Raw genomic sequence first — 9,279 nt, 5'->3', positions numbered from 1 at the left:
CTGGCACAGCACTAAAATGAAGTGTGGACTCAACACTTCCTTTTAGCACTGACTCAGGTTAATGTTGCAGGGCTATTTGTGACAAACTTGTGCAAACTTGAACATTGCGTATTGATAGAATGCGTTGGCTCTTGTTGGCTTCTTTTATGTCTTGCCAACATTTTGTTTGGGGATACCCGTTTGCCCCTGTTGCAGATTTTACAACTGCGTTATCAAAACAAGTCTGAATTTTGGTGAGAAAGGATGCATTAGCCTACCAATTTTGTGGGGTGTAACAGAAAACTAGATAATGAGTAGCGTAACGAATTACTGTTAGGAGTAATAAGTAAAGTAAATAATATTACTTTAAACAGTAACGAGTAATCAGTAATAGACCTATATTAATTTTTTGAGACGGAGAGTGAACAGAAATCAAAAAGTAGTCCTGCAGGATCATAATAGATGCAGGACAGGGTATTGATAGGGAGGACATCCTTCATCACAAGAACGTCTCGCCTGCAAAACTCCCTCTTGTTGTGTCTGGGTTGACATCGACTCCGACACAGGCCACCCTCTCTTGGGTCCCTGTGAGTGTTTTCACTGGGATGTTGAGCCGGTTTGGGTTGTCATCATGGACCTTCACTCCCATATCCGCTTCTTCATGCAGCCTGGACTGTGCCTCCTCTTTCTCTTGCTCTTCCTTTTTCTTGTCATCCTCTGTCTTCTTCTTGATTTCAGGTATCAAGTCGTCCAGCCAGCTCAGCTGGCTCTTGGTGAAGAAGACGTCAAGAAGCTTTCGGATAAAGACCAGCGCCAGAACCATCATGGGGAAGACAACGGCTGCTGCAGTGGTCTTGATGACCCAGAGCACCACCAGACAAGTGATCTGCACCAGGGTGAAGATATGGACCTTCCACAGTGGCACATAGCGCAGATAGATCAGGTCAGGCTGGTGCTTGGCCGGCATGCCAAACAGCTTGATACGGTCAAAGAATTGAATGCCTTTTAGTGACGAGACACCCATATAGAGAAAGACTCCATACAAGACTGGCATAGGAATAAACTTGAGCACCGGTGTCATGAAAACAGAACAACCCATGAGAATAAAGATCATGAATCCAGTGACCCGCTGCTCCCGGATGCCCAGGAACTTGGGCTGCTCTCCCGGGGCGGAGCACCCGGACTCCACCTTCAGACTGTTAACGTGGGAGATGGAGAGGACGGTGGCAGCCACAAACCAGGGCAGGCCCATGATTGAACACACACCCATCATTACTGCCACTATCAGCAAGTCCAGGTGGTAGCCGCAGCCTTTCTTGAGCTTGTGCTCCTTGCGGTTGATAATGACGGCAGTGATCTGCTGGTCCATAAAGATGAGGATGGTGCAGAGCAGGGCAGGAAGTGCTGCCATCAGCAATGTCCATGAGGGGTTTTCTCCGAGTGGGTCCATCAGCCAGCCGCGGTTCTTTGTGGTTGGCTCAAAGTGGTCAGGAACATTGAGTTTAGGAGAGGGGATCCCCATCAGATAGTCCACCAATACCATGATCATGATGGTTATAAACACAGCAAAGTCGCTGATGGTGGAGCGCACCTTAGTAGGGAAGTATCTCTCCGTCTTTAGCTGTTTGAGGAAGGAGGAAAGGAAGAATGTGGTGAAGAAGAGTATGATGGACCAGAAGAGAACGTCTGGTATGTAGGGGCCGTGGGGACCGCAGGCCAGACCCACAAACACCCCCTTGAGCTTCTTACACATTGACACACTGAGGGTGCTCCAGGGGATGGAGCCTGAGTCTGTGTATCCATTCTTGATCCACATTTCTTGGAGCTGGGCTGTAGCATTGGGCGGTGAAGAGCACTGACACAACTGCACGGTGACGTTGTCCAAGTTGTTATGCATGTTGACGGGGAACTGATTTCCCAGCTGGAAGAGTTTCTCCACAGCCTCATAGATAAAGATGATGCAGATGAGGGCGGCAAAGGCCTCCTCTGTGAACCGGGTGATGTAGCAGACCAGGGAGCTGGCATCGGTGGCCACCAGGACGATACACAGGAAGGCCGTCCACAGGCCAATGCTGGTCCGCAGCGACAGGTAGGACAGGCTGTAGTCAGCGCAGAACTTGAACAGGATCTTCTCAAATACTAAAACTGGCCCTGTGCTGCCAAGAATAGTGAGGGGCTGCCCCGCGAATAGGGAGTATGCCACTCCTGTCAGCGACGCCCCAAGTAGAGACTCTATGGCACTTATGTTGCCTTTGGTGACCTCCCCGAGCAGGCCTCCAAAGGTGATGACGGGAGACATGCAGGCACAATACAGGAAGAGGATGGACGCCAGACACTGCAGACTGAAGGAGTCCCTGATGTCGCTCCAGTAGAATGGGGCTTTCCGCTTGATGTCCAGGATCAGACCTCCAAATATCCTCCCGGTCCTCTGTAGCTCTGGTACTACATCATGGCCCTCCTTCTCCAGCTCCCCAGCCGGAGATGCAGTGCCGTTGGACAGGGAGGCCCTCTTCCTCTTAAGCTGAGATGGAACATTTTTTGGGGGCTCAATCCGGATTGTGGGGTCCCACTCTCCAGGGGGCAGGACAGTCACCTGTTCCAGGAACTCGTCTATCCCAGAGAGTAGATCCGTTCGGTCTTTGGCCTTATATGCCACATCATGGAAAACCTCATCTGTCATGAGTGTGGCCATTGATCTTCCAATCTCATGATACTGGGGGCCTTTACCTTGAGGACCCAAAAGCAGGAACAGAAACCTTGTGGGCACAGGCACCTCAGTGAGGCCGGTGATAAGGACAGCAGGGGACAGTCGTACAAAGGCGATTATGGGCTTTTCCAGGAAGTCCACTTCCCCCACCAGCACGTTGGAGGCCTCAGCACCCAGTGGGATCTTCTTCATGAAATTCATGTCCACCTTGCTGAAGTCGACACTTTCTTTACTGACCCCTGTTTTGGATGGCTTCACTGACTTAGTACCGTCCAGGTTGTTGGGGACAGAGTTTGGTGATACGTTTCTGTGAAGCGAAAGCGCGTCAAAATGTGTCTTGCCTATGTCAGCGATGGAGCGCACCAGAGGGATGCGATTGCAGAGCTTCATCTCGTTCTGGTGGTGGTGTCTCTTCAGTATGGCTTCCCGCACCTGCTCACGCAGGTCCTCCTTCAGCTGGGCTGATGCCACCAGGCTGTCTATTAACATGTCAGCGATTTCCTCAATACTGTTGGCCCTCATGTCCAGCATGATGGTGCCATTTTCTATGCAGCTCCGCAGTTTGAATAAGCTGTGTAGTGACAGCGTGGCAACATAGGGCTTACTCCACCTCTCCGCACCATCTTCCACATCCTCCTCAAACTTCAGCCATCTGGCAGTCTCCTTCCACTCAGTGGCGCTGCCGTTTCTGAAGGAGAGCTCGTCCAGTTCGGTGAAGAGGTCGTGGGGGACATGCTCCAGGTCATCGTCCTCGGTACCCAGGATGACCCGGACCCGCTGGGATGGTGTGTCATAAGGGGGGGACTCCCTGCCATCGACCTTCCCCTCCTCGAAGTCTTTCTCGCTCATCTTGCAGTGGTGTTTATGTCCTCGGTGGTGATGCCCGCCGCGCTGGCTCTCACTTCCAAGAGGAACATTCACGCCTACATACACTGCTGTGTGGGTGGTGGAGCTGGTCGTCCCAGGGCCAACTAGTGCCTCCTCGTCTAGACCCGTTCTCGAGAGGGGCCTCATTTGCTCACTAGGTTCGTCCATTTCACCCATTGTCGCCTGCCTTCTGCTGCTTTTCTGACGATGAATGGCAGAGACCTTGTTGGTTCACACTTGAGCAATTGCGACATCATTCGAGCAATTGTGATGTCATTGGTGACAATGTCATCAGTGAGTAATGTAACTCAAGCAATTGTGATGTCATTGGTGACAATGTCATCAGTGAGTAATGTAACTCAAGCAATTGTGATGTCATCGGTGATGTCATCAGTGATGCCACTCAAGCAATTGTGTTGTCATCTGTCATGATGTCAGGTGATACAGTGACGGAGACGGGATCCACAGGATGAGACGGAGGCCGAATAGAGGCAAAGTGAACGTCACTTCCTGCTTTTCTCCCTGTACCAAGCGGAAAAAATATGAATGGCGGTGAACGGAGAATAACGTTACTTTTTTGATCCCGTTTGAATTGTGCCACGGGGTGCCAACGTTAATTTTGTCAATTTAAAACATAACTTTGCACGTCAAGAAAGTCGTTTATGTTTTAAACGTTGGCCCCCCCGTGGCACAATTCAAACGGGATCAAAAAAGTAACATTATTCTCCGTTCACTGCCATTCATATTTTTTCCAGCACTGGTACAGGGAGAAAGCCCCGTGTGTGCCCAGTGCCTATTTGAGCAGCAAACGTTTTGTTCGCAAAGTACACACCTAGAAACCTGTATACATAGCTAAAGATTCCAGGAAAGCCATACCATTATTACCACCACCACGGAGTTGGCTGGAGGTTATGTTTTTGCCCCTGTTTGTTGTCTGTCTGTCTGTCAGCAGGATATCTCAAAAAGATGAATGGATGGATTTGCACAAAACCTGGCAGAAAGGTTAGTCATGGGCCAACTTAGGAACTGATTAACAGTGTCTCTTAATGGGGAATCCTACAACAGGTGCTATTGTGAGTGACATCACTGGTGACATCACTGATGACATCACAGTTGCTCGACTGACATCTCTGATGACATCACAAATTACATCTTGCTAGAGTGACATTACTGATGAAATCACAATTGCACAACCCCCTGCTCCAAGACTACATACACTAAGCCACAACCTATTGCTCTAGGACTATGGACTGCATTTAGGACTACAATATCCACAACCTGTAAAGCCGTGTTCTGATTGGTTGAATTGCACGAAATCCGGCACTGCACTCCATCGGGTCCCCAGCAGTGCACCCGCCAAGTTCAAAGTCGATCAGATGAATGGTTCTTCTCGTGGTCTCACTGTGTTCATGTGTTCACGCGTGACTTCTGTGATCGATCTGTGTTCACACGTGATCTCAATAGGCTCATTTGAGATTACTTCTGCTTCGCTGGGAAAGCAGACAAGAGCAGCCGAGTGCAGTCAGGCGAGGCATCAACAAGCCGGAACACTCCCGACGGCCCACCCACTCGGCACACCCACTCAAACGCACTGTGTTCAGGTGTGATCTCACTCTCTTCATGCATGACTTCTGTGTTCACGTGTGACTTCGGCACAAAGCGGTGTTCTGATTTGTTGAATTGTTGATTCACACGTGATCTCACTGTGTTTACGCAGGACTTGTGATCACACTGTGTTCAAACGTGATCTCACTGTGTTCACGCGTGACTTCTGTGTTCACACATGACTTTGGTGGAAAACCATGTTCTGATTGGTTGAATTGCACGGAATTGGGCACAGCACACCTGCCAAGACACGGTTCTCGAGATATGCGGACACACAAACACACACGGTCCCAGAATAGGTAGACCCCAATATCGTTAGAATTCATTTGAATTACTTTGTGGTAATTTATTTTTTTTAAGTTGAAGGATGAGTCTTCATTCACAGGAAAAAACAAAGCGTCATCGCTGGGTAGTGATTTAACCACCTGCTGAAAGCGTTAAATTAATTAAACTAATTAAATTAAGTTATTTTTAACATTAGTCCTGTACTATGTGGCAAACTTGGAAAGTAACTGATAGTAACTGGGAGGTAGATGAACTGGTGGTGTCCCCGTCCTGCTTTTATGCAGGGTGGCATCATCCTATTCTCTAGAGGCTAATGTGCATGCAAATTTCAGTGTTCCAATCCCCTGACGTGGATGGCTAAGGTAGTTGGGCCCCAGAGGGCGGAGTTAGTAGGATAATAGTCTTGCTGGCCAGCCTCCCCTCCCTTCCGTGAGAGGAGTCTGGTGGCGCAGGTCTCCATTGTGGAATTGCGATGGGCTCCGCTTAGTGACTGTGCCCTTGGAAAATAGTTTCCAACAATCCAACTTGTGATTTTCAGCATGTAGAAACGAGCTAGCCGTTAGCTTGCTAGCTAGTTAGCGTTGTTGTTTTCACTGAGGCAGCAGGGCACTATTTACAGCGACACACAGGGAGGAGGGAGCGGAAGCCGCTCTAATTGACATGGTCGGAGCCAATGACAGAGCTTGTAATAAGCGGGGAGTCGCACCAATGGGAGAGCAGAGTAGAGCAAGGGAGGGCTTATACCAGTAGCCTGTTTCCATGCAGCCAGACTCCTCTCCCGGAAGTGAGGGGAGGGCTGGCCAGTGGCCAGCGAGACTAGTGGGATAATAACAAAGCATTACGGCCGGAACACACATCTTGCGTGTGCTGTGCGTCTGCGTGGCGTCTGCGTGGCGTTTTCATTTCGGTTCCCATGTTAACAGGTTACAGCAGCCACACCACCGGCATCAGACGCGTGTCTTGAGAGCGTGAGACGCGCGTCATCTAGAGAATAGAAGCGAAGCCTATTTTTTCAGCTTTCCGCGCGCGTGTCTCTAGCGTCTCTACAGAAATACACATTAAAAATGACCTATTTCTGTTCATAATCATATCATACAAGCACTATTTTCAAAGCAGACATAATAACTGTTAGCAGAGTGGGTTAATGCAGCAGTTCTCGCGTGCACTCCCAGAGCAGCAGCAAGACGGAGGAAATAAATATACACGAGGAACAGTTTCTCTTTCTCTGTGGTTCTTCTCCCATGGAGCTGTTTATTGACACTGACACTGGGTCAGAGACACACACACACATACATACGTTTTCCGTGCATGTCATTGGCTGTAACCACCTGTGTTGCGTTCAGGTAACATCCTAAATTACAAAGTTATACAATTGAGAGCATATTCTCTTTTATATCAACAATAAAATTCTCACAACACTTCCGTGTTTATTTCTCTGGGCGAATTTGCGGCATATTTTTTTTGACTCTGGTTGCCAATCAAGGCTCGTTTTGATTTGAGACGAGAGGATGCACAGCTGCAGTTCTCCTGCCCACTGAAAAACCAGATAGGCTACAACGTGGCTTCGTTCCTCCCCTCCCCTCCCCTCCCCTCCCCACCACACACACACACACACACACAAATCATACTGCCTCGATTCTGAAGTGAGCCCAAGCGATCTTCAGTTAAAATCATCATTGTATTGTTTATAGCAAATTTAATAAATGGTAAACTCTATAGGAAGATAGTTGGCAGACAGGCAGCAGCCCAGCAGCTGCACGCACCAGCCACGCTGCCTGTGTGGATGCCACGGGCGTGCCAGCCGCAGCAAGCACGCCACGCACACGCCACGCACACGCAAGATGTGTGTTCCGGCCGTTATCTTCAGTCTCTGTTCAGATTGCATCGATATCAATGTCTTCCTCATCAGGTTTGCCTTGTTTCACAGTCTCCACTTTCAGTTCGTGGGCAGAGGATGAGTACTCAATCTCAACATTCTCATCCTCTTCCTCACTGCCGTCACTTTCCTCCTCTGCCTCTTTCAGCCACTTGACAAAAGGGGCGGCCTTGGAATGGATCTCTTTGCAAAGTTTCTTAGAGACATATTTCTTAGACACCTTCTCTGCCCAGGCGAATATGACGTCATCCTCCAGTAAGTCTGCATCGTACAGGTTTTTGAGGATGATGCATACCCGGGGCAGCATCTGGGCTTGGTACAGCTTCACCAGGCACTCGAAGCCTCTCATCAGATACTTCTGGGCTTCCTTGTTGTTGTGGCAGAACTGTCGGAAGTGGCGTTTATACTTTCTGATCTGGTCGTGGATGTTCTCGTCGAACAGCAGCTCACTGAGGATGAGCGGCCCCCTGGTGACCACATCCAGACGTTCCGCCTCCGCCAAGATCTCCTTAACAGCCCCGTTGATTGTTCCACTCTCCTTTTTTTGTTTCACAAAATTGTAGAACAAATTGACCCTCTCCTCCAGCTGCGGTTTCTTCAGGTCCTCGCTGAGGGTGAGGTTCTTGCCGTGTTTGCCGAGCTCCTCCCTTCGTCGCATCTGCGCCTCCTCCGTAGTCTCCTCCGCCCAGTCCTCATTATCGTCGTCTCCATTCACAGCCTCAGGAGCATCAATGTCATTGTGGTTTGCGTGCTCTCCGCTGCTGGAGCCATTTTCCTTGTCCTTGCGGTTCTTCTCTTTCCCCTTCTTGGCGGATGCGGATCCATTGGTCTCTGGTGGGTTTTTTAGGATGAACGTACAGAGTTTGTGTCTGGTGTCTAACATGCCACGGTAGCCACAGGCTTTACAGGAGTTGCAAATGTTTTTTTTCTTCGGATTGACATGCAGATCAGTTTCAGGGTTGTCACACTTGGGACACAGCACAAATTTTCTGATGAATACATCAAGCGAGTCCTGCAACTCGTTTGCCTTGTGGGTTCCATTGACAATGAAGCGGTCATTTTTGGCATCAAACTGGGTCTGAGCCCCGAGTTCACAACCAAAAAACTTGGTCGGGTATGTTGGAGGCCTGTTCAATGCCTTTGCAACATCAATCATGTTGACAATGACCGTCTTTATTCCATTCCCTTTGCCTTCAACCTTTGCAATCAGACAGGGCATCTTGTAGCGATAGAACTGGTCTGATACGCTGCGGTTTATGTTGACAGACATTTTGGCTGTATGTTAGCACCATAACTAAGACCAGATATCAACAGATTTAGGCTTCCTTGGTCTTGCGGTCCTATTTATAGCCTCAGCAGGGAAGGGTTTGACATCAGTGATGATCACGACATCATCACTGATTACATCAACCGGGAAGGAGTTATGACATCATTGATGAGGTCACAATGTCTATGACATCATTGATGAGGTCACAATGTCTATGACATCATTGATGAGGTCACAATGTCTATGACATCATCAGTCAATGTACGGACTCTACTTTTCTCTCACTACTGATCACTCACTGACATAATCAGTGATGCGCAGTTGTGCAAATTGTGTGCTGAGTGATGTCACTCGAGCACTTATGTGATCGGTGATGGTCACTCGAGCAATTGTGATGTCATCAGTGAAGCGAAGTTGAGCAATTGTGCACTGCGCATGCCAATAGAGCAGCCAAGCCAGGCCGCAAAGTTGTCAATTGTGCACTGAGTCACCAGCCCCTATTTATGCTGCCGGCGGGGGGTTTCTTCCCGTTAAAGGGAAGTCTCTTCCATGACACACTGATATCTGTTCACATTCATGCATGCTACTGACTTGGCTTCTTTCCAGAGTCTTCGTGTCTCTCACTCCTGCCTGTGGATGCAGAATGGATCTTCCATGATCCCGATTCCAGTGGTAAGCCTTTTTAGTGATGTT

The 9,279-nt window shown here is 49.0% G+C and overlaps 2 pseudogenes across 2 annotated transcripts; both read right to left on the bottom strand.

The window, feature by feature from the left end:
* Window positions 1–478: 478 nt before the first annotated feature.
* LOC310792977 (sodium bicarbonate cotransporter 3 pseudogene) lies at window positions 479–3,730 on the bottom strand (annotated as a pseudogene). The gene has a single exon. The product of its transcript is annotated as a sodium bicarbonate cotransporter 3 pseudogene (transcript).
* A 3,587-nt stretch (window positions 3,731–7,317) lies between these two features.
* Window positions 7,318–8,589, bottom strand: LOC310793284 (eukaryotic translation initiation factor 5 pseudogene; annotated as a pseudogene). Its single transcript has one exon. The product of its transcript is annotated as a eukaryotic translation initiation factor 5 pseudogene (transcript).
* Between the last annotated feature and the right edge of the window lie 690 nt (window positions 8,590–9,279).

The sequence above is a fragment of the Poromitra crassiceps genome, assembly GCF_964638095.1.
Source record: "Poromitra crassiceps genome assembly, chromosome: 18".
Classification (NCBI taxonomy): Eukaryota; Metazoa; Chordata; class Actinopteri; order Beryciformes; family Melamphaidae; genus Poromitra; species Poromitra crassiceps.
Note: the sequence above shows the minus strand (reverse complement) of the source record. Positions and strands in the feature narration are given on the sequence as shown.